Raw genomic sequence first — 26,695 nt, forward strand, 5'->3', positions numbered from 1 at the left:
TGTCCTCCAGTCTCTCTGTAACTATGCTACATTCCTCTGTCATGTAATCTTCTAAACATTTGTATGTCATGCTATTTTCTTCATAAAAGTACATAACCTTTGTTACCTAGAAAGTGGAGAGGTCAAACTCAAAAAGATGGTACTAAGTTGTAAGATCAAGCTGAGGTACCACAGCAAACCATACAATGCCACAATGTAATTAAATCTAATTTCTTTTGTGCCTTGATTAGTCATACAATAGTAAATACACTTGACAGTTATTATTAGATTCTGAGAATAAAAATGAGATTTTTAACGTGTCACATCCTCCTGTTTATTTTAAGAAGCAGATGTGTAGATTCTGAAGCATAAGCTGCCACTCAGCTCAGTTACTAAATTGTGACACGTGGAAATACTGAGGCAAGGAAGCCTTACTTTTGAAATGATGTGTGCATAATAAGGTCCAGGCTGCAAGTAAGCCAGAAAGCAGTATAATCCAGTCAATGAGAAGAAGCTCATGCTGGAGCCATCTGCATTCCCATGCCATGTGTCCAAGTTAAAAAGAGAGTCAATGACTTTACTGTCTTGACAAATCAGAGGCCTCTTGAGGCCTTTAGGGAATTTGCACTGCAACCCTCAGCAAAATTTTGATTGTGTTCAAGACAGTGCAGTTTGTAGTGAGTGCTGGATATATTAGACTAGAAGAAAAAACACATTAAAAAAAAGCTTAGAGAGCAGGAAAAGAGGTAGGATGATTTAATAGAAACAGGCGATCTCCCAGCTGGGGAATAATGTGCATTGGCTCCATGATTCAGAAGGCTGAACAAATGCTTTATTAAGCTATACTATATTACACTAGTACTATGCTAAATTATATAATAAAGACATACTATACTAAAAAGATACTATACTAAAGAATACTATACTAAAGAAAAACCCGAGACTGTCTGGAGACAGCCATAACACAGCTTTGACCTAACTGGCCAGTCAATCCAAACAACCCTCACCTGTGTCCAATTACCAAATCACTTTCAGTAAACAATCTCCATAACACATTCCACATGTGCCAAAGAACAGGAGCAGTGAACAGAGATAAGAATTGTTTTCTTCTCTCTGTGCTTCTCCAGGAAAAATCCTTGGAGAAGTTGTACCTGCTTTTCTCTGTGAAGAGAGCTGCGGCCACAGGATGAGAACAAAGCTAAGAAGAAATAGTCTTTCTCTTTGCTCTGGTAAGGGTCCAGTTTATCTTTGTGCTTAGGTAAAATCATCAGCAGGGAGGGCTCATGAAGGGAGTGCAGACTGAAGTGGAAATACAGCTGCCTTTCCAAGCAGTAGTGGAGGGCAGTGAGCACTGTCACTGCTACAACCTGAGGATTTATTTCAAAGTTGTTTCTAATTCTAAGTGATGGACTAGCTTGTTTGAGCAGTGGCAATTGAAGCTTAAAACACCATAGCACGTCATTTCAGTAAGAGCTGGAAAGACCAGATCAAATCACAATCATTTTATCTTTACAATACAAAGCAAAATGCACATAAACAGGACGTTTTTGTTGCTTATTCATATTGTATTTTATAATCTATTAACTGTTGCTTAAATATCCTTGTGGGCTGTATTAATTAAATTAAACATCCTAAAAAGTAGGCAGTGGTTGCCTTTGTAGCTCAAGGCAAAAAAAGAAATAATCGTATAAAATTTTATTTGAGTCTCTATATTTCCATGCTTTGCTATTCTCTTTCCTTTTTTCTCATCTAATAATATGTTGACCTTCTGCAGCTGGAAAAGTGTGTGGGTTTTGCCTCAAAAGCAAGAACTGAGTTATAGAGATAAAAGCATATCCTGCTTAATAAGAGTAGACACATCACAAAAGTATTGTGTGTTGCAGCTGAGTCATTGGGAAGTGCCTGGTCTGTGCAGTGCCACCTTTAGTCCTGTTTATGAAAGACTGTTCCTTGTTGTCTGCTTTTGAAGGTGGTAAACATTAACTTGAAGGTTGATGTTTAAATTGCTAGGTATTTTTCCTTGAAGACTGCATGACTTGGGGAGAAACTGAAATATTCATAAATCTTCCCCCCTTCCTCAGGAACAAACTGTCTGATTGCACAGGAACCCTTCTGGCTTGCAGAGAGGGCACGGTCTGGTTGTTCTCAATGTGTTCATGGAAACGCATCTGTAGCTCTGTTTAATCAAACACCTCCATGTTTTTCAGATATGAATGTTCACAGCATGTGTGTAAGGCAGATAGTGGTATTCTTAGCACAGAAATATCACCATCTCTGGAATAAAATCAAGTTGGCAAGAAGGAGGCATTTTTATAATATAAAAGGTATATTTGGTTTTCTATCATTTGAACATTATTTTTTGTGAGGGGACATTCTACACCCTGTTACAACTGAGTTTCTTTTTGGAAACCTAAATATACCCACTAGATCACTGGTATCCTTGTGTTCATTGACTTCTTCAAGACACTAAATGCATTTGTGAGATAATTATCTCCTCTACAAAAGCCATCCTGAGTGTTCCCATTGTGTGTCTATTGAGGAGGAACTGAAGATGACCCACCCTTCTGTGCACTGTGCAATAGCTTTTACATTTTCACATCTGCCAGGTCATACGTGTGCTTTTTCCTGAGACTTGCTTGTCAGTCCCCAGCTTCATTCATAGTCCTTCACTTGCACTTGTGTGGTTTTTAGAAGACACGAGCTGCTGCTGGGCACCTGCATGTGCTGTATGTAGGGGGGGAACCTGCCCCAGCCCGGGAATCACAGCTGTAGAATAGCCAAGGGCTTTGGTCATCCTCAGAATCAGACTCAGATTGGAAAATACCTCTGAGATCATTGAGTCCTATCTTTGACGGAACACCACCTTCTTAAATAGATGATGGCATTAAATGCCATTTCCAGTCATTTCTCAAACATCTTCAGGGATGGTGACTCCACCACCTCTCTGGGCTATCCATCCAATGTTGACTCAACCATTCTGTGGAGAAATCCAACCTGAACCTCCCCTGGCACAGCCTGAGGCTGTGTCTTCTCATCCTGGCACTGGCTGCCAGGGGTAAGAGACCAATCCCCACCCAACTACACCCTCCTTTCAGGGGTTGCAGAGAGCAAAAAGGGATCCCCTGAGCCTCCTGTTCTCCAGGCTAAAATCCTCATGGAGGTGTAACTGCTCTCCATTGCATCCTCTCTGATCTAACCTTAGCTACTGCCTTGTGCCTCAGGTACTCTCAAATAGTTGAATCTACTTCCTGGAGCTCATGCATGGGCAAAAGAAGAGACTGAGACACAGCTGTGCTTATTTAATACAAAAGCCTCTTTGCCTTGTAGGTGATGCATGCTCACACATATTTCTGCACACCTGATGTATGCAAATGGCCACCAGCAAATCAGCTGTGCTCATGCACACACTTTGCTAATGAGAGATCCCAAATTCCATACAGAGAATTTGTGAGCTTTGAAAATATGGGCTGTTGTGTCCTTAGGTAGTAAGCTTTGTCACAGGTTCCAGGATTGCTGCTTAAAAACCATGTGAAAGTGATTCTAGCTACAATTACTCCTAATTGCCCTTGCCTTGGAGATGCATGAGACGAAGTCTGAGCTCTTTTCAGAGGTATTTACTTTTTGATAAATAGCCATTTTGCAGCTTGATTTAATGGTTTCATTAGGCACACATACAGAGAGATCATGCACAGACAAATGTACTTGCACATATCAATGAAGGGCATGGTAAGAGTATTAGAAATTTGCTTAAGGCACAGCTGAGGCTGCCTGGTGCAGGTCTGTAAGTGCGTTCTGTTTACAAGGCAAATTACTATCAATCCATCATTGCAATGTGCTCAACTGATGCCGCTATAAGGATCTGAAAAGTCTTGCTTTCCAGCAGTCTAATGAAATGAACACTTACAATGTGTATTTTAAGAAAGGAGAATGTGGTAGAAATAGATCTGTTTCTGTCAGATGTGTTCTTTATGCTGAATGCTCTCTGCTAAACCTCTGCATAAATATCCTTGTTGTTTTAATTCAGATGTGACATTATCACATTTTGTTATCAGCTGCTGGGTGAAAAGATATTTTTGCCAAGGTGCTGACACAGTATGGTTTTATTGCTACTTACACTGCTCAGACTTCAGTATCACATAATGGAGGTGATGCTTTATTTTATAGATGTATTTCTAAGCTAAAGTTTCCCTATCAATAAACAGATAAATGGGGGTTTATTAATATAAATGGAACATATGTCACAATGATCCTTTAGCCATGTTCTAAGCTATATAGTGTTAGTAGAATTTTGCTATCAATATATAAACTTACATTATAGTTCTATTTTGATTTATCTGGTTATTAATGGTAATACCAGATGGGAATGGCTACTTTTGGAAGTGACTGGAACAAGGAAAGCAATTGCCCATGCTTTTGATGCTGTCATAGTACTGTCCTGGTTAAACCTTAGTAGGGGAATAAAAAAGCACAGCTATGCAATTGAGGATGTTAGAAGAAATGTGGTTTTCTGCACAAACACAGGAAGTAACAGTAGGGATGTTCACATATTCCCAGTCAACAGCTTTCCAGTTGATGTGTACAGTTAACCCTTCTCCCATATGTTTAATGGTCCTGCTTTCTTGTCCTGCTTCCAGCAGCTTTCTTCCTTCTGTAGCTCCAGTCTGAAGGGCTTTCTGCCAGTGACAGTTCTGTTCTCCAGCTCTCGAGTTCAATCTACAGAAAGGGGAATAAAGCATATAATTACTACGTAGATATTTTCCTTGTCCACGTTCTCATACAGCCTTGGTCCAAATATTTATTTAAATGGTGGGAAATGCCAGTAGCTCCCTTGTCAAAAGCATCACTCCAGCTGCTGACCTGGGGGAGTATTTGGGCAGAGAACACTGAATACAGGATTACTACTTTAAAAACCTTGAAAACTAACTGGGGAAAGTTGTGGCACAATTGTGATTTAGTGTGAGCTCCTGACTGGAACAGACAGCAAGTCCAGTATTCTTCCTACTTTTCTAGAACAAGGAGCAGTAATATAAGCATACGTATGTTATCCTGCATATTTTATGAGATCAGAATTCCCCATTAAACTGACCTTTCTTTTTGTTTCAAACTAGAGTAGGCCCCATGACTTACAGCAAGAAATCCTGTAATCTTCTAGCATTTGCCACTTTCAGGCTTGACTGATGGTGTGTTTAAGAACTTCCACTGTCTCTCTCAGCACTGGCACAAAGCTGTTTGGGTGATAGCCCAACACATGGGGGTTCTTGTACATGATCAGGGTGAATAAAACATCTGCTCAAAGAGGATGTTGTTTTCCCTTCATATCACTGTTAATACTGGCAGGCTCATAAACACAAGCCACAAGTTTACTGATACTCCAAGGGCATTTTCTTTCTTGTTTTCCACATATTAACTCTCAACTGCTCCCAGTGGTAGCTGTTCAAGGAAATTACTGTCCCAATAACTTAAATGCTATGCTTTCTAAGCTTAACCATTACACATTTCAGATATTCTCTCAGTGGAATACAAAAACAGGAAGCCAGCTTATTATTCATCTTCAGAAAATGATCCTTTAGTCAGATTTATGTATATGAAGCAGCTCATGAAAGGGCCTGGCACTTCACTTTAGGCTATCATATGACCCATAGTCAAGGAGATGCTCTTTTAAACATTGCAAGGATTTTTTCCTCTCTGACAGAGATAGGAGCGGATGAAACATGAATATTCAGTGCCACAACAGCCAACTGACCAAGAGGTAAAGCTGGTGTCTACCTGTAATACTTTCTAAGGTCAAGAGATGACAAAATAATTTAAATCATCTGCTTTCCAAGGCTGTGAAATCATGACTATGCAGCCTGAACTTTGAAGCTGGCAGATACCTATATCAGGCATATTGAAGATGATCTCTAATTGTCTCCACTGATTGCAGTAGTGGGCAGGCCAAATCAACCATGCTGTTGGGCAAGAGCTAGATTTATGTGCCTTCTGCTAAGACACCACAGAGAATGCTCATGCTTGGCTGAAGCAGTCCTGTATGGAATTTTATTCCATTAAGATGCATCTGTAATATCTACATCCAAAATATTAAACGTTTTCAACTTGGTTACAAGTTTGTGTCAAGGTAACAACGGTACAGTCTCTGTCACGAGTATCACTTGCAGCACCTCCCTGGTGACATAAGATCACAGTTTTGGTAGTCATCTAACTGATGAAAATATTCTCTGCTAGGTACTGTGCAAAACTGTTATTTCAGGTGTAGTTTGGAAGTGTTGGCTGGCCCATTTGTGGCAAGGAACATAACTAACATATCCTGTTCCCCTGAAAATATTCTAGAAACTATTACATAACAGGTGTTTTGCAATTGTTCTTCTGAGAATGTGAAGTAGCAAGTTGTTTTAACATTTTCTTCTTAAGTGAAAATAAAATTGCCCATTATTTTTTGAGTGATTTTAATCTTAAGGTTGATGGGCAGATCAGAGTCTTGTTTTTCTCAAGATTAATGGGCTTCCTTACCTGTCTTTCTCCCCATTGTTTTTCCTTTTCCCTCCACCATCAAAGCCAAACTACTAAAACATAGCAGATGCTGACAAACAGAAAGAACCTGTTCTGCTCTTAATTTATCAAGAAAGTGCTAAAAATTTGGTTTTCTTGTTCACTTAATCATTTTGACAAGCTGACAGCACAATGTATCATCACTAGACAGGTGACAATGCTAATTCTGCAGCAGGTTCTCAAGGGAGATTTTTTATTGTAAAAATTGACATATATTGTATCAAGGCAATCAAAATACATTTAGGAAAACAGCAATTCACTACTTTGTGCAGTTAAGTATCTCTCTGGGTCTTTATCACTGTTGAGACAGAGTTTCTACTAATCTCAGCAGCCTCAGAATGTGGGCTCTGGTAAAGCTGGCAGGTCCTTTGTGTCAGCCCCAGTTCTGAAGCTGTTGTGATGTTGACAGATAGGAAGTAGACAGATGTTTGCTTAATGATTCTTTCTCTGGGGGGTCCTGTCAGAGCTCTTGGCAGGAAAATTGGGGAATTACCTTGGAAATTGCTAACTCACTTTCCCAAAGCGACAGACCAGTGCATTACAAAACAAATTTGACCAGTTTGTGAATGAACGATCTGCCTCCAGAAAGAAAGGGAAACTATTGCTAGCACAGATGCTGTCACACATCTCTTGCACTGTCAAATCAGTTCCACTGCTGTTGGCAAGGACTGGTGTCTGATGCTTCAATAGAAGGGAAACATTCTCTAAAACATACTTGATTTGAGTGGTCCTGGACAGAAGACAGTCAGGAAGCAATTCCTGAGAAAACACGCAGGGTAGGGGGGAGACAAAAAAGAAGTTTAATTTTTGTTTTGAGTGCATTTTCAGAAACTGTGATAATCAGCATGGTAGAAGATTCAGGTAAAGAGAAATTCTAATTATCTCCTCACGTGAGGACTGTTTGTCCTGCAGTGTGAGGTCAGATTGCCTTTGTTTTCATGGTTCCCATAGAGGTAGTCAGAGGACCAGGCTGCAGGCAGAGGGAGCTGAGGTGGCTGTACCCCTGTGTGCAATCAGGTATTGGAAGTGTAGCTGGCAATATATTACACTGCTTATTTTGTTCCATGGATTGTGTGCTGTGCCCACATGTTGAGATGCTTTTAACTCATGCGCAGACTTTGATCTTTCTTTTTATTTTCCTGGTATTAGAGGGTTTTATCTGTGACCTGTGCAAGAAACAGCCCAAGCTGAGGGGAATATCTAAGTCTTGCTGATGCCTGCCATATGGTGACTTATCCTGAGATATATTTTTTCTTGATTTCTGTGATATATTCAACACCACAATCCCCATATGGTTATTGCTTCTTTGTGTATTCCAGTGGGAGTTTATCTTTTGCTTTTCAAAGATTTGCCACAGAGACTATCCTTAGTGGAACAGCACTGTGTGCCTGGCTCATCTAATCATCCTCCCTAGTTAGGGATGCATCAGGGACTCTGTGTTAAATTGGGAAAGGCTTTTAAAGTTGAATATCTGAATACTGAAATCTGCAGAAACACTGAAGAGCAAACAGAAAAAAAGGCATCATATATTAGACTGTTCGGTCAGCTTTGACTTCCTACTGCCTATGGCTGACTGTGACTTGATTTTCATGGCAAAGCTTGGGGAATCACAGTAAAGCAATGTCCCCTCCTGAAGTGACCAGAAATATTTCTTCCATTACAGCAAATTCAAAATATGCAACATGTTCCAGGATCTTTGCTGAGCTATTACAGTTATGTAGGACTGCCGTAGTTCCACCCATTCAATATCAAAATACAAGAGTATCTTGTTGATACTGGCAAGTCAAATCTATTGAGGTGCTCAGTAGATTTTTCATAAAATGACAATAAAAAACCCAAACCCCTGTTGCATAGCACTTTTCCTGCTGTTTCACCTTACCCTGAAGACCATGACTTTTCACATCATCACACTGGGGGTGTGTCCATGGTAGTGAGTAGTGATTCTGGGAGAGAACAAGTGCATTGGCCTGCTTAAGGGTCACCTTGTAGAGGGCAGCATGAGTCAGTGAAGTCAGAAAACCATCCTAAAAAATCCTGAAACAGAGTCCAAAGAAATGCAGACTCAGTGGGACTCTTCAGGATACAAGCAACATGCTGCTCCTATGCAATGGTTTCCAGCTGGAACCACAGTGGAAAAATAAACCCAGACCAAAGTAGATGCAGCATTTTCCAGTTCCCAGTAGACACATCACTGCACTGCATAATATGATTTATTCAATTACATGTTTGTCATTCAGACATCTGTTAGATTTTTATATCCTTAGCCATAGTAATAAAGGAGTTTCATATAATGTCTTATTACAATGGTATCAGATGCTGGAAAGCAGCACTGTGAAAGATGTCACTGTGATTTTGAGAGGTACAGTGCATGCATATAATCAAGATTAATTAATGGTAACAAACAACATTAGTGTGAAAATTTTATTAACCTAACTGCCTTTGCTTTCAAAACAGAAAATATGTAAACAGTTATAATAGTCTGTCCTTCAACCCCCAAGTCCATTCTTCTTCCTTTCTCCCTCCCCTTGTTAGTGAAAATCAGACAGATGGTGTGTACTGAAAGGCTGTAAATCAGGATGGATATAGTCTAGGGTCTGTGGTATATGTAGTATTTATAGATATTTCCTATACTCTATTAGCACTTCACATCTCTAAAGCATCAAGTATACAGCAGCATAAAAATAGGAATAGTAGAGTAATAAGAACAATTTAAAAAATAAAACAAACTCCAGGGTATTTTTCTGAGATGAATGAACTGTTCATAGATATTGATTGTACAAGTACTTCCACCATGTAAGTCTAGACAGACTGGAAGACTCTTCACCTGCTTTTTTATACTGCTCAAGTTACGTATGTATCAATCTATGCATGTGTATGCACAAAAAAATGCAGATGCACACACACACAGGAGCTTCCTTTGATCCAGCTCCCCAAGTCTCACAGCTAACTGGCAAATACACATCAAAGCTCCAATAAAGTAGCTAAACCAAGTAAACAAAATGTCTTATATTTATTTACAGTTAGGTTATCCAAGTCACAATGTCTGTCAATGTTCTCACATGGTTTGAACCGCCATAAATCCTGGAGGAGTTCTGTAGTGAAGTTACACAGTAAGTGCTGTGTTTTACACACTGAATCACAGAGTTTTACCAAAGAAGCTGCAATATCAGCTGGTTTCCTGAATTGCTTGTGTTTATGGGCAGTGTTCATCAGTGATATACAAGGTAAATTTGTGCTGCTGTCATCATTGCCCAGAGACCAAGAATGCAGTGATTTTTCAGAAATTCTTTCTGCTTCTTTCCTGTCCCATGTCACCTGGAAAATGGACTCTGGTAAGAACAATCAACAGAGTGGCACAGCCAGTGCAGATTCTGGGCACATTTGAAAGACACCTCTGATCTTAAAACTGCATGATTATCTGATTTACTCTATTACTCATCAGTAAAACTGTTGTTGAGTTTTCTGCTTGGGCACTCGGGTACCACAGCCATGAGCACCACCCACACTTACGTAGTTAAGATGGGCATGGTAAATTAAGATTGCAACATTAAACTCTGTGACTGAATCAATATGAGCTTCTATAACATTGAAGTTCAGAAAAAAGCTTAGCATGTAAAGGCCCCATGCAAAAGCAGAAGGAGGTATCAGTGTCCCAGCAACAGCAAAGTTAGGTGTCTGAGAAATGGCTTGAAGGCAACCTTTTCCCCAAAGAGCTGGTATTTTCAAAAGACAAAGGAATCTTTAAATAAGCAAGAAATACTATAAAAACCTTTCTGAGATAATGACTTTAGTCATGTCTATGGTGACCTGATTGGTTTGCTGGGTGGGGAGATTTGTCTTTGCTTATATGGGTGACAGGAGGTCTGTGAAACTAAAATGTAAAAACTTATGAGTATGGCCTTTGTTCCCAGTTTACCCACATGCAATCTTTAATTCTAAATCTAACGCAAAATCCTTTGTATGAGAAGTAAAAACTGGTGAAGACGTGCAATAATGGACACCCATGAAATTCAGAATCACTGCCATGTTTTCTTCTTTTCAATGTGTTTTTAAAGTCAGCTCAGTGTTTTCTAAAGACCTCTATGTTGCATAAAATGGGATTCTTGTCTCAAGGAACTTGAAATCCAATTTCAAACACTAAATAATAGGTAAGGTCACAAAAAAAAGGTCTGTGGCAAAGCACTTCATTCAGTGCATGCAAATTTCTTGCATCTGAAAGGAGATGTGAGGTGAAAGTGAGAAAAGAAAGTGTGATGGGAGTCAGTCTTTTTTCCCAAGTAACAAGTGATAGGAAGAGAGGAAATGGCCTCAAATTGCTCCAGGGGAGGTTTAGATTAGACATTAGGGAAAATTCCTTCACCAAAAGGGTTGTCAAGTATCGGAATAGGCTGCTCAGGGAACTGGTGGAGTCACTCTCCCTCGAAGTATTTAAAAAATGTGTGGATGTGGCACTCAGGGACGAGGGTTAGTGGGGAACCCAGCAGTGCTGGGTTAATGGTTAGACTCGATGATCTTAGAGGTCCCTTCCAACCTAAATTGTTCTATGATTCTAAATTAAAATAAGTTGGTTTTTGTACCCAGAGAGTGTATTATGGATTTAAAGGGACTTTTCTAAATGTCTGTTATATGAAAATAGAAACCACAGAATAGTGGTGTCTCTGTAGAAGACAGATTTTGTTTTCATTGTAGTTTTATATTTAGAGAAAGCAGCTAGTATATTCCATCCCAGGAGGCCTTTCCTCAACATTTGCTACAAGTATCCTACCACATAACAAATTTACCTTGGGATGTTGGGATTTTTTTCATTCATACCTTGAGGCAAAAGAGAGTGTAACAGCTGTCTTTCATATTTCACCATGGTACATCTGTGTTTCAATTACTGTTCTGTCTAAATTTCCCTTTAGCAGGATTTAGATAACCAAACAAGATTAAAGGCTTTGCTATGCAAAAAAGCCCAAAACACAGAAGTCACTGTATTTATACTGATGCTCAGCCCGATGTGTTTCTACAAAATAGCACAACCAAATTCAGTATGGGACATCAGACTCACAATTTAGGTGGGTGGGAAGGAGCATCTATGTTAAGGGAAAAAGCTGCTGAGAGAGGGAGGAGAAAGCAACACATGAAACAGGGTATCCTAAATTAATAAATCCTAAGCTCTGCACGTTTTTGTCTCCTCCTTTCTGGTTCTTGCTATTGCTCTTTTGTGCAATCCCTTTATGGCATGTCTTTGGTGCAAGTGTCCCTTTGGCCCTCGTATGTGTCAGGAAAGTGGCTATCCCATAATATAACCAGCGAGGATCAATATGGTGACAAACTGTTTTACTGTGAATGGAGTTGATAAAACATAACCAATAAACTTTGCTGAAAGGCTGACAGGGCTGACAATCACTAAATTCAGAGAGGCTTTGGAGTTTGTGAGAATCTTTTTGCTTAAAAAGTGCTTTAATTAATGATTAAAGGAAACGAGGAGCCTCAGCACATGAAGCAGAGTGGGAGGAAACTGCTGGCATGATTAACAGCTGGTAAAAATATGGATTTGAAATAATTTCACTGTTCTCCATGCTCATGGCCTCTTTTTAATCATTCTATACAGTTCTTTTGATGACAGAAAGAGAACAGGCTAACTAACTTGCTGGCTAGCCTGAGAACTGCAGGAATCCATTTTGTGGCCTCTGATCAAGAGAAAGTGCTTCTCTAATGATTGTAGCAGGGAAGGAGCAAACAAGTATCACTCACTACCACGGCAGGTCAGGGATTTATAATCCATGGCTATAGGATATTTTAAATTCTCTGTAGGATACAAGCTCAAAAATGGTAAATCTGGGCCTCATTTTAATAAGTTCAAGAGTGAAACAAAAAATCAACTTGCATTTCTGACTACCAAACAGGTCCCTGCAGGCATGTAGAGGATCTTGCAAGACTGTAATTTGACTGCAAATGGAAAGTTACAGGCTTTCATTTTTCTGATGTAAATTTTATTTTCCAAAACATAGTTTTCATTTTAAACACCCCTCCTGAAATGCCCTTTTTGGTGAATCTTGGTACATATCTCTGCATTCAAATGGGTTTCTCAGCCTGTCAGATGCTACTGGCAGGGCAGTGATTTGTCTACGGATTTTATTCATTCTCCTGTGATTATTAATCAGCTTATAACCACCTCAAAATTTCTTATAAGTCTCAGCAAACCATGACATTTACTTTACCTCTGAACTTCTGAATAAACATGTGTCCTCACAGCTTGTCCAGGAATTTAGGACAGTACTGGAGAATGACATGCAGAAAGAGAAGACAATGCAGAGAACAGTCAAATTGAAACATAACACTCAGAACCCCATGCTATGTTCAGATATTAAGGCTAACACTAAGACTACTCTAAAGGTGGAAGCCATTTTAAAGGTGGAAGGCTTTTCAAACAAGGCATGGCAAGAGAAAAACCCTGCAGGACTGTGGGGAACAGGCGTTTGTGCTTCACAGTAGAGAGAAGCCGGAAAGAAAGGGAAAATGAAAGGTTCAAGGAGCAGAAAGTCAGAAAAAGTAGAAGGAAAAAATATGTGGAGAACTAGAACAAATAAAAAGGGCAGTACAGATCCTTAAGAAAAAGATGGAAGGGATATTAAAAAGGAAAACTGCCAATAGAATTTTCCATTAAGAAAACTGAGTTATTTCCTGGTTCTTTCAAAAAATGGAACCTCAATAAGTAAAGTTAATCAGAATCTCAATTTTTGTATCTCAGCCAAAACAAAGAGAAAAATTAGAAGCTGTGACAAAAATCAGGTACAGGAAGCCAAAAATCTGAATGAGCTTAATTTTGGAGAAACTGAAGTGAAAAGAAATGTGCAAATATGCTTTCTATTAAATCAGCGTGAAGGAAATCTCACACGCCAATGGTGCAAAAATGGCAGCCAGGGACTTGGGAATTGAGCTAGACGTAAAGAAATGGTAGTCATAACAATTATTTACTGTTATTTCCCTCCAGAGTGTTGTTTTTCTTGAGCATTAAATGTCCAAAGCAGATCAGATTTATTACAAACTACAGTTAATTAATTTAGCACCCCTGCCACAGAAACCAGTCCATTTTCCTCTGTGTTAGCTGGCCTCTCCAGTAGCATACCCAGCCTTGGCAGGCTGCCTGGGCATTCCCTAGCCTCTTAGAAATGTAAGACAGGTGCTACTCTAGGTTGAATCTGTTGATCTTATCTGTGTGTAAATAAGTAAAACATCAGAGGCAACAAACGAAGCTGTGCTTGATAAAGTTGTACCTGGGCATCTTTAGAATCTCTTGCGAAATGTATTCAACTAAGAATGGAAATGTGGACACTGAGCTGCAAAAACTGCAGTGTTTGGCAATTTGAAGATCTCATCCACATTTGTTCTTCCCATATACATAAATACTGTTGGGTAAGAGATGGGAGAGAGATCCTATAGTAGAATCTCCCTTATCAAAGGGACATAATGTATAAACCTGTGAGATGAGAAGCCTATACATGTGCCACTGGGTGCACCTGAGACCACAATAAAATGAACACAGTGCCTGTGTCCAGTGCAGGGCTGCATTCAGCTGGCTGTGTCAGAGCTAGGCTGGCTCTTGGCTGTCACACTAGCATTCCCTAGTCTTCCAGAGAGACTTCACTAATGCAGCACAGTGCTAGTCTGAATCTGGGTCTGCAGCTGCACTGTGGCTTGAACAAACAAGCCCTGGAACCAGGAGCACAGAGCTGCAGTGCACAGGCGGTGGTTCTGCACAGCATTAACTCAGATCCAGCTTGCAAGGGCTGCTGTGCACAGCTGTACTCAGTGTCACTGCTCTGGAAGTAGTTGCTGCACACTGTTCCTGACAGCCCACCTGGTCCTGCCAGTGTGGCACAGCCACTGAGGGACTTTCAATCTAAGGTTTACAGTGGGGGCTCCAAGCAACACAGATCAGCTCTGTGATTTCCAAGCCTCTCAGTGGTGTGTCATTGTTCTCCACCTAAGCAATAATATGAATTGTATCAAAGGCAACTCCTCTTGCAGCCATACCAGAGATAAACCACAATCTGAATAATCTAATCCCAGAAAACAGAGAGGTGACTGCATAGTCATGTCCATGGTATTAGTTTCTCCAAATTACAGCTCTGCAAGGCTACGGTGAGTGTGGAGGTGCAGGAGAAAAAAGACTGCAAAGGTGTCTTGAATTGAACATGGAAAAGTGCTTGTCTTCTACACTGATCAGATACTTGACTATGAGTATTCTCAGGGGAAAAGTAGGATGAGCTTCTTAAATCTGCTGAAATCTATATGCAGGAGAGGCAGCTAAATGAAAAACCCCTTGAAGGGAATCCCGGGTACTCAAATATTTAGAGAGAACCAAAGCAGGTTTCATTTGCCTCCTGGATATAGTCACCTCCCTGGGAGAACATGGAAAACCGAGGGGGATAACAGTAATCTGAAACATTCCCCTTCTTGGCTAACAAGTGAAAAAGGAAAATTCTATTAAAAGGAATATGTAACCAACCACTAAAATCAGCTCTCTTTGTGATTCTAAGGCATTTGAAGGAGAGCTGTATTTTCACTGTGGCAACATTAATAGATTATTCTGATTCTCTGATAGCTAAAGGATACCCAAACACCAGCATCCCTGCACCCAGAATTACTTATTGCTTTTTTTTATCCCTTTCATATTCTGAAGAAAGGACACAAAGGTTTTAGTGCAATTAAGCAAGAGAGAGACAGTGTTTTTAATAGAAGTGACTAATGTATGCCCTGGGAATGATCTGAATTTATGCCAAAGGAATTTTATACCTTCCTCTGACTTTTCTGGTGGTAGAACTGCCCACGTGTGACCAAGACCCTTAAGCTCAGTAAGCACACTGTTCTGGAGTCCTGTGAGAATGGGGCACAAGCCTTCTTTAACCAGTCTGCTTTCAGACAGCAGTGCCACGTCTCTAAGATGTCTTCCTGAAGCAATACTCCATGAGCTGTGACCTCTCACTCTGTCTCTGTTTACTGATATTTGAAAATTAAAATACTGGCTCCAGCCTATCTCAGCGGGGTTTCTGAGCCTGAATTAGCAATTATGAACTGTGATAAGATCTCTGGAGAGCTGACAGAGCACAGTATTATAATCAGCTTTCTGCTGTCTTAAATACTCGATTTGTGTAAGTTGGTACATGTATATTCTGTCGCCCTGTTTTGGGGAGAAAAAAGAGAGAAGAACAAGTCAGATACAGATTCAGAAATTCTTCCTTATTACTATATCACGAAAGGTAAAGGCACGTTGATTCTTTTGACACATTCTTCTGGTTCCCATGTGCTAACACTGCTGAGACTTAGAGACTAGAATTTTGATTGATACCTCTGTGCCAGCACTACCTTTCCATGAAGAATCAATTGTTCTACTTAACATGAAGCAATAACCAATATGAGCCCAATATTTCATGTTTGTGGGTAAGGATTCAGAATGAATGTTAATAGAAAAGTTCTGGTTAAAAGTCCCTGGCTTCAGTGAATACCCATTTTCTTCGTTATGTTCATAGCAACAAAAAGATAACTCAGGAACTGATAGAAAAGTGTGACAATTCCTTGAAGGGTGCAAAAGTCAAGTATGTTCTGAGGGCTGGCAGGATTAGACCAGAGATACTAGCTGCAAGATTCCTACCCAGTAGTATCTACTTCATCTTGCTGCCAAGGCTTTTTAGAGGTTTCAGATTTTCTGGGGAGGTCAGATAAATGTTATTTTCCTAGTCTGTGTGGTGGTGATGAGGGGAGTCACTAATCATCCCTCCTGGGTAGCCAAGTGCCTTCACAGCAAGGTCCTGCGCACTGGAATCGTAGCCAGACATGGTCAGCATGAAACAGGTTTCAAATCACCAAGGTTAAGAGGTACAGTAAGCAATAGGCTAATCACATTTCTTTAATGGGAAAAGCATCATATTGTATCCACTCCCATAGAATTTCTCTCTCCAGCTTGCCTGGAAGCTTCAGCTCCTTATGAAAGCTCTGGAAGAATAAATCTTGGCTGCCATCTAATGTGATAGTGACACTGATCTAAATGTAGACTAGGTTGTCCATCTGCACCTTCTCTGATTTATACATATTGCCCTTTTCCCCATATCCTAACTGAAGCCCCTTTCTCAGAGCAAAACCAAATCATATTCCAAATTCCTCAAGCAGACAGCCTTCATTGTTGGCCACTGCAGGCCACCATCAAGGAGGGCATTCTTATATGTCAGTCCCTGATTCTGACACTACTCAGTCTCATAGAAAATACTTCACTTTCACAAGTTGCTCTGGGTTTTAATGAGCCACATTTAAGCAATTCACCAGCATCAAAATCCCTGTTATTATTTCAGCTGTGGCTCTGAGATAAGGCAGGTGGTAAACAGATTCCGTTGGACAGTGGATTTGACTGCAAAAAGTGTGCTTGTTCTTTGGAAATTTTATAGAGTGCTTGCTTGACTTGCCCTTTAGAAAAGCTTTGTTCTATTAGAGCTTCCTCTTTCCTGCCCACACCTTCGTGTTGTCTACTGGAAGCAGCTGACAAAAGCATCACGTTCAGTTTTTCCATGAAGAAAAAGCTTGATGTTCTGCTTGTCCTTTATGCTGAGCTGCAGCACGCACCCTTACAAATGTTCTTTTTGTGCGTACAGAGAACAGCGACAGAGCACCCAGCCTGCCACTGTTGGTCTACCTGAGCTATCTGCAACAAATTATTTACCCACTGAGTTTGAATTTTGTTTCTGAACAGAGAACAGTTTCTCACCCAGAGCTACTCACTGAGTATTTTGTGTAAATACTGAGGGATTGTACTGACAGCCATCATTGTTTGGCACTGTAATGTTTGCAATCTAAAATCAGATTGATATTGGCTTGTTCCATGAGGTCATATAGCTGTTGGAAAATAGCTCACAACTAATATATTCATCACTCACAAACTAATCATTAGCCAATTATATGAGCATGATTTAATTTAATTTAATTTATAATATGAGCATTTATTAATTCTAAATGCAGAATACTCTTTGCTCCTCAGATGTATAAGTTACATCAAAACAGCCACATTCACTGTCAGCTGCCATCTGTCAGGTGGTTTTGTAATCTGGAGTCTTGAAAACAAATATTTTTTTCTACACTTGTCTTTTAAAAAGGCTGTTCTGTAGTGAGAGCTGAGACACATTAACTGAACTCCTTATTAGTAGATCTTGCATGGTAGAAAAGACCTTTGTGAGTGGCTACACCCGAATACTGCTCAGCAGATATTAAGGCACTTTCTCTGCCAGCCTCTTCATGAATGCTGTTCCCAGCATGGTAGGAGTCTCAAGGTGGTGGCATTTCTAAAGCTGTTTTCCTAGCATGACAGTAGTGCCTTAAAAAAAATACACCTTATTGTAATGCATACAATGATCTTTCTTGTGGGAAATGATGTTGAAAGCAGCTAGAGGTTTTGTTTTCTGATCTGATCTCTAATTAGAGTGAATTTTTGGAAGAAAGGCTTCCAGCATCAATACTCAGATGGAGAGTTCCCAAAGATAGGACTGCTTGTCAACAGACACTCCAATTTTTCTGCTGTTGCAAAGTATTTTGAACGGTTGTGGTGCATTTGAAATATTTTCTGTTCTTATTCTCTATTTAGCACAGTTGCATTCATAACCCTCTGCATAGTATTAATTACAATTATCAAATTGAACAATACTGAACTATGTAGCCAGAAAATGACTGGGAGGTGTTCCTCTTCCTTATACACAGATTAATCCCAGCAAAAAGCAGGATGACTAAAGCACAGCAAAGCTTGCTCTTCACCTAATAACTACATCATGGAAGTGTTCCCAGAAATCCTTACAGATGGGAGTCCAGGAATAGTATCAATTCGAGATGCTTTGAGACTAGATTCATAAGGATATCACACTAAAGATTTACCTCCTTTAAACGGAAATTTTATTGAGTTTCACTTGTGCATTTACCTACAGAAATCTTGACAAATGGGACCTTTCTTCTCCCTCACCCTGCTGTTCACTTGTTCCTGCTGTGGTGGGGTGAGGTGGCATTAGGGGCTGGCTTGGCACCTGGAGTTTCCACTGAGCCAGTAAAACCACACCCACTACAAACTTGTTCAGGAGCCAGCAGTATCTGCTCTTCAGAAATATCTGTAATTGAAAAATGAATGAGTTAGAGATAAAAGAGAGTGTGTTAACTCTTCTAAGTAAATTATTTAAACCTGCAACCTGTTTCTATCTTTTCCATATGAAAAATTAATGTGCCACAGGCTCTTTTGCATCTTCATGGTAAAAAAAAAATAATCTTTTTATAGGTTTATTCCTCTTATGGGCTTTCCACAGCCAGTATCAGTACTTTGGCTATCAATCGTCAGGCCTCTCTCCTCCATCCCTCTCCCCAAAGGGGACAGTTCCATTAATGAGCATCTAAGCATGAACAGAACAGAGCAGGCCCAGTAATCTCCAGAACACTGTGTCCTACTGAGAAAGAAAAGCTGAGTCAAAAATGCTGTTCTTAACATTTGCAAAGAATGAAATGAGGAATTTTTTTCCCCATGTGCCACATGGATTTTGCACTGGGTGTTAGACTGACACTTGCTAAAAATCATGGCCAAAATCTTCAGCCTGGGTGCACAAACTGGGCTTTTATTTTCAAATTGATGCAATACCTGAATAAAACCACCCTAATTTTCAGCAGTGCTGAGCAAATGCCCCTCCATTCATTTCACTGATAGTTAAGAAATATCAGCACCTCTGAAAATCAAACAGTGCTTAAATTTACAGCTCCTCTATTTGAAAACATCCTCCTGAGTCTCCATCTATTTAAATGGAAAACTGTGAAGCCAAGGGCACACGGTGATCTGGGCAGTTAATAATGTTCCTTGCTATATAACAAATCAATGAAACTCTTGGGAATAATGGCATCAACTTGGATTTAACAGTTTCATGACAGCATCAGTTTTCCAACAAATGTTGGACACATGGCATTGCAGAAAGGTGAGTATTGCCCTTCTCATCTTGGAGGAAGGGAAAGAAAGAAGAGGGGAGAATTCCTGATTTCCCTGAACTGGCTTCAGTCATTCCAGAGCAAGATCACAGATTTTTAGTGACCTGAAATGGCAGATTCCCTAGACTCCTAGGACAGTCACACAGAGCTCATCGTTTCAAGCAGGAACTGATTCTCTTTTCCCTTGTGACCTGCAATTAGCATCTGACTTATGTGTGAAGCATTAATTTTTCTAGCCCTGGAAGTGCCTGTGCCTGCACTTGGAGCTTACTGCACCTGCCCTCATCAGTGGTAGCTTTCTCTTCCCCTGTGCTGGGTGGCTGTCTGGAAGCAAAGCTGTAGTGTTTGCTCTTTTACAATACTGCTCTCCTGGGCATTCCCACATCTTTATAGCCCCATGTTTCAGGGCCTTCTGCTTCCCCTCATTATTTATTTATTGCATTTAGCTGCTTACTTGGCTGACAGTGCACTTTCTGTCCTTGTATACCTTCTCCCCTCCAATGTTCCACATACATTTTAAAGACAATTTTATTAAAAAATAAAAGCAGGTGAGTTAAGTAACAGTTTATGGAGACAAGACCTCAAAGGAAGATTTACCTGAGCTACAATATGAGCTTCACACTGTAATGGAAGCTGAGGCAATATTTAGTTTTGTTTCTTTTACATTTCTTGCAGAGTATCCCAAGGAAATGCTGCCTAACTGCTGGGCAAGGAAAGATTGAAGAGAAAGCAACCTACAAACTACTTAATGCTTTTTGATATCCACATAATGCTGGCTGATATCCACCAGCCAGAAGGGCAATAGTCACATATTAAGGTTGACATTGTGAGCTTAATGCAATCATGTATTTAAGGGTTTACTATTTTGTTCTAGGATCCTTAGCAAAATATAGCTGAAAGCACCGATTTGGGCATTTTGGGTGCCAGGTGTAATTTTGCATTAGTAACTTCTGGGGAAAGTTCTTTTCTCTGTAGAGATGGATAATCTGCAATGGCCATCTATTTCTTTCCTTAGTAATGTGAAGCGTGTATTGAGCACTGCTTTGTGAGAAACCCTTTGATATCTTTGTTAAACATTGTCCTTTGCTATAGCTTTATCTCTAGCAACAAATCTGGAGTGTTTTGTACAGACAGAATAAACGATAAAAACAACTTATTTTATTGAAAGAGACCATTCAAATTGGAAAGGAGCACGCTTGTTACAGGAAAGGTGGTTTATCTGTCCCGGGGAGAGGCACTGATAGATACCGGGGAAGGGCGCCGGGCTGCACGCCTCGCCCCGGGCCCCCTCAGGGCCCACGGGCGCCATTCCCGCGGCAGCACCGCCCGCCCCTCACGGCGGAGGCGCCGGGAGAGCAGCGCTCCTTCCCTGGGCTCCACACCCGGGCTCCGAGCCGCCCCCGCTGCACTTCCAACATCGCCCCCGCTTTTCTCGCCTCCTACTCCAGGCCCGCTCCTCTTCCAGCGGCCGCACCCCGAGCGTTTCCCCCGTGCCCGGCCGCGGCTCCCCGTGGCCGTGCCCGGCAGCTCCGGGCCCCTCCCTCAGCCAGCCGGGGCACTGGGCACAGGGAGAGCCGTGCGGGGCTGCAGCCGCCGAGGGGCCGCGGTGGCAGCGCTGCTGCGGCCCCGGCAGAGGGAGCCGGAGACCGCCGAGCCCCCTCGGGCCGCTGCTCGGTCTGTCTCTGGGCAGGACGAGCGGCTCGGCCTTCCCTCGTCCCGCCGGCGGCACAGCAGGGCCCATCCCCAGCGGTGCGAAACGTGCCGGTGCGGCTGCCTGCGGGGCCGTGCATCCCGGCGAGGGGAAGGGCTGCTCGGAATGCCGGAGGTGTCCGCCGCCCGCTCCGCTTGGAGCAACCAGGCTGCTCTGCAGCTGCGCCCTACGATCTGTAATTGGTATAATTTGATTTGACAGTAATTCCATCCTTGTTATGTTTATTTACAAGAGGTGCCCTGTTAGTCGTTCGGTTTCTGCTTGTTGTTTTCCTGCCTTTTCCAGTCGTGGTTCCATGATTTCCTGTGCAGTTCTGGGGCCTGCCGTGCGTGGCGGCTCCCGGGGTATCAGTCGCTCCTTCGTGCCGCGCCCCAGCAGGTTTTGGTCTGTAGAGGACCTGCTCGTCCTTGCCTAGGTAAAAGCGCTATAGTCTTACCTGAAATATCCTATTTCATTGTAATATTACAATGAAAGGTGCTTTCGGCTTCCCATCAATTTAGTTTTATACTTTTTTCCCTCCACGTTTTTCCTTTTGAAAACAACTTGCTGTGTTTACCTTCAGATGCTCGTTTAGTTCAAGGAAAGCAGGTAAGTATGGCTTCATTATGTCAGTATCTAGGAGCTAGATACCAAAAACAATTCAGCACAATGAAGTACAGCATTTTAAAAGCCAAAATGGCTTCATTTGGAAGGGTTGAGTGGAAGGGTTCATTATCCATCATGTCTCTTTTTAGAGTTCAAGTGTTTAATTAGGAAACTTTTGGGGTATTGTCTGGACTTCTTTACTGAGCAGAGATGTCTACAAAGAGAAGAGCTTTTATTTCTTCCTTAATGCATCCTCATTGTAGGAGATGAGATGAAGGTATCATCTTGGTATACAGCACCTTGTCAGGGAAACTGTAGCAAGTGAGAGACTGTTCTCTTTGCAACTTCACAACTTTCAAAGTCACAACTCTCTCTACTCCCAGAAATACTCTAAGCCTGCAGTTTACAGGGAGAGAGGCACAGTACTTGCTACCTGTGTCATCATCCAGAAAATAATACATGAGAAAAGAAAATCTGGCACCCGCATGAAGTACTTCAGTTGCCTGCGTGCCCAGAGTTCTGAGAACATGTAATTATTTTACCAGTTAATAGTGGTCCCTGGAGTAATGCTCAAAAGTCAATGCTGCCTTCTCTCAGGTGCATATTTTAAGTCCTCAGGTGCTCTGTAAAAGCAGACCATTGCCATTAATAGGTAACAGCTGAGTGAAAGCTGTGGGTTAGTAATTTGGGATCTTGTTACCTTATGCCTAGAACCCAACTAGGTGGCTTTGTTTTCCTCTTAAAAATAATCAAAGAAATAATGATCTTCTTTTTTGAGGTTTCCTGTAAATATGGATATTTCTGCATACCTCTGAATGGTAAGATGATTTTTTTTTTTTTCAATTATACAAATGGCTGCTTTGGAAATAATAAGGTCATTTAAAGAATCATGTTTTAATGTCTAAATCATGCCAGTGTGTGAGCACAGTGAAAATTTCAGGATGGAGATTTTAAAACTAATGGAAAAATTATGTAAGCCTACACATGTGCCAGATATGGAGATAAAAGTTACAGAAAGAACTTCTAAAGTTGGATTTGCATATATTAACTTTGTAATTGTATGCACAACAGGCAATTACACAAGAGTTAATAAAATAATAGTAATAATGATTTGTACTAGGTAATTGAAATTTATGAAGCAGTTTTGGTGTTTCTAATAAAGCTGTGATGTCTTCAAGTAGAGCTAATGAGTATGATGGAAGTGACTAGCATGAATAAACTTAATTAATGTTGCAACTGTCAAACAAAGATAGTAAAATATTTTTAAAGGTGTCTGAATATTAGTATCCTGATTATATAAATGGAAAACTGAGGTAGGAATGCAAGTCACACTTTTATTTGCTTTGCAGCTTAAGTTAGAAATGGGATACTACAGTCTTTCATCTAAACACCCCTTTCTCCTACTCAATAAAATCTTGGCTGCTCTTAACAAAAACCGTGTAAAGTGCTGGTGTGTTCAGCAGTACATCCATGCCTGGGGCATGTTCCCCAAACCAGTGTTGTGTTTGATTTGTTATGTTTGCACCACTCTAACTGTACCTGTTTGTTACTCTAGAGTTCGGGTGTGTATCCATTATTCTGAAGGAGTAGCCTGATGGCTTTGGGATCAGGTGTCTCTGTCTATGCCTTTGAAGAGCAAAAAAAAAAAAAAAAATCTCTGAATGTGAAAATGTTTTTGTTTGGGCACGGCTCGCTTTTAAAAATGCTGGCTTTGTGCTTAGGGTTTACATTAAGGTTACTTTCTTTGTCTTCCCTATTATAGGATGTATTTAGCACTCAATAGCCAGTGCTTTTTCACACCAAAAAAATTCTGCGTGGGTTGCAAGTCAGGTAAATGCCATCCAAATGGAATGGTCCTTATTTTATGCGTTTTGTGGGGGTTTCACCTGGACAGAAGACCTTTATGCTGGGAAGGGTTTGCTTTTCTTTATGTTCTTGCTTCATTGCAATGTCCATCTCCTAGGAAAGTACATTTACTGTAGGATAGGATGAGACAGTAAAGATTGGATCCTTTCAGCTCTCTCACTGATTGCATTCCTTTTTCTTGCTGCATAAGGTTACTGGATTGTAGTGGTATGGATTATTGGTGGTTTGGGGCGATGCAATTAGGAGGAAGAGGGACAAACTCCAGAAATAAGGTAGCAGAAGAAGTGCCAAGTGTATCAACTTGTTGTTGAGATGTGTTGTTGGTAGATGGGAGCTCTGCTGTCAGCAGTGAGGACTGCTGGGGCACAAAGGTCATGAGTCAAGGTAACGTGTATTGGCAGAATAATGTATCAGTATTTTGAGAACTAGATAGATGGAATTAGGTTCTCTATTTCCCTCCCCTCCCATTCCTTCCTTGCCTCCAGCTGAGCTCCTAATGGAAATACTGGGGGGAGGGGAAATGGGAAGCAGCAGAAGGATGTTTATTGCTGCTTGGTAGGAATGTAAATTAAGTACCTAATGATGTGCATTGAATAAACGCATTTTGGTTTTTTTGTCTTACTTCTTAGCACAGATTGCTACTCACAGCCCACCTCTGCCCTTCACTCACACATAAGCGTGTACAGATTTGACCTTTTCCTAGGAAAGTATCGCCAAACTCAGTCTTGCTTTTGAGCATCTCCCCCTTCTAAAGGGACCAGAAGTTTCTCCAGTGGGGTGTGACATGGCATGTTGGTGTTCCACCAACACTTGTCATGTCTATGACTACAATGCAATGTGGGAATGATGGGTCTGGTTGCCAAAGCTCTGGGAACCATTCTTCTTTTTGAAAGTAAGAATGTGGGATTTTGGAAAATCTGTGAGAGCAAATGGAATGGTGGTGCTCCTCCACACCTTTTTTTTTGGGGGGGGTGGGGGGAGGAAATTCTGAAATGTCTCTTGGTGTGGGGCTGACTGACGTTCATTGCCTCCAAGTGGGCTCCTCACACCAGGAGCGACAGTCTACAGTAAAGGTGCCAGAAAGCTTCACAGATGCAGCTTTTTCTTAAACTGCATTTCTGGATGGAGTTTGAGCTGCTATAAAGTGGGAATGTTCCACATTATTCTTTAGCAAGAGGAAGTAAGAGGAGGGGTTCAATGTTACTTATTACGGGCATGCTGAATTTGGCAAATGACAGAAAAAGGAAGCAAAGGGGTGATGGCCTTAGGTGAGATCAGCTCAGGTCTCTCGTGCTGACAAGCTAAGAGAATAATTGGACTGACACAAGCAGTAAAAATGAGTGATGCTACATGTCATCAGTTGACCTTGGAATTTAACCTAGGACATTGCCAATTTAACCTAGGAATGAGGAAGAGTGGTTCAGATCTTTCTGAAAATCAAGGGAACAATCAAAGAACTTTCCATAAATATAAATTGGCAGTCTGCATTGTACATGGATATAATGCCTTCTTCAGCTGCTTTAGGTTTGGTATAGAAGGTGTTGTGACCCAGTCCCAGAGTGCAGTTTTGTGTCTCAGTTAGGTCACACAGTCTTTTACAGCTCAGCTTTCTGATAGTTCAGGTTCACTCTTATTGTGTAAGGTTCTGTTTTTCTCTTGCTAAATAATCCAATTTGTTCCTACCCTAGTAGCTTCACTGGCCACGCTCGAGCCATCCTTGCTCATATGTACAGGAAACTGGGGCAGGATCTTAAGACTGGGAGCTGTCTGCTGAAAGCTGATTTGCTCCATTGGGTACAAAAAATTGCAAAATACAGTACAAAGCCTTGTCTGTGGCCTGCAATGTCTGTCTTAAAGAAATAATAAGGCAAATGGGTGACTGCTTAAAGACAAAGCTGCAAAAACATTTTGCTTGATTTTTGGTTGGTTGGCATTGGTGGTTGCTGTTTTTAAAATATTTCCCTCCACTTCCTTGTTTTATCTTTCCACTCTTGTTTTGCCCTTATGCACAGGCTGACCCTGAGAACTAGGGATTATCTGCTAGGGTGGTAAATCCAGCTCCTTCTCAAGCCACTGTCGTAATTCTCACTGTCTCTCTGAGGATCACTCAAGCAGGAAGGTGTGAAGAGAAATAGTGGTGAGAAGGTGTGAACAGAGGAAAGACTTGCAGTAACAAAGATGCTTTCGCACAAATAATCGTGATCTTTTCCTGCTTGGTTCATTTCTTCCTGAACACCCAGATCCCTGAACTGTGTATTCTCTGGACAGCATGTTACTTAATTATTTTTCACTGGATGGAAAAAAACTATAATTCCAGTAAATTAAAAATAGAGCTGCAAATGGGCTTGGTTTGATCTCTGTGGTGTCTGAGGCAGAGGAACAAGATTAATTCCTGCAATTAGATGTTAATTGATGTCTGAGCATGTCTATTCCTAGAAACAGCAAGACCACGTATAGCATAACCAGCACCATTAAAACAGCATCGTCTTCCCTCTGTGCTCAGCAAGCGCAGAATGGGAGGAGGGGGAAACTCACATCTAAATAGAGCAGTGGGGGATGCTGTGAAATGAGCAGAAACTTGTGATGAGGGAGAGGGAGTGCAGCCACCTCCGATGATTGTGAACTGCTGGTTAAATGCACAGGGTATTACAGGAGAACCGTGGCTTTGTTTGCTAAGCCTACATGTGCTTTATTTTCATTTCTTTGCTGGTCAAGTCTGCTTGAGATTCACATCATAAGCAACTACAAAGGTTTATTACAAAGTGATGAAATATGTAATAAAGAAAAGAAAAAAAACCCAGAAATTTTCTTTGGCCTTTGGAAAACCATATACTAACAATTTTGATTAAATAGAATAAGAGGTCATTGAATCTGGTCTTTTACCCACTGTGTGTAACAGTTTCAGCTACATCCATTTCAATAATGAAATTCTGTTCCTGTGCTGCCTGTGCCTTATATATAAAGCACCATGCACTGTATATATTTCATTTTGTTTCCATTTTACAATACAGTAAAGATCTTTTTCAA

General features: G+C 40.9%; 1 long non-coding RNA gene across 1 annotated transcript in view; it reads left to right on the plus strand.

The window, feature by feature from the left end:
* The first annotated feature begins 1,105 nt into the window (after window positions 1-1,105).
* The window catches only part of LOC121358536, a 40,409-nt gene continuing 14,819 nt past the window's right edge, over window positions 1,106-26,695 (plus strand). The window contains exon 1 of the long non-coding RNA XR_005955893.1: window positions 1,106-1,208. This is a non-coding gene — a long non-coding RNA (uncharacterized LOC121358536). The remainder of the gene's footprint in view (window positions 1,209-26,695) is intronic.

Source organism: Pyrgilauda ruficollis, unplaced genomic scaffold (assembly GCF_017590135.1).
Source record: "Pyrgilauda ruficollis isolate IOZ18807 unplaced genomic scaffold, ASM1759013v1 scaffold4, whole genome shotgun sequence".
Classification (NCBI taxonomy): Eukaryota; Metazoa; Chordata; class Aves; order Passeriformes; family Passeridae; genus Pyrgilauda; species Pyrgilauda ruficollis.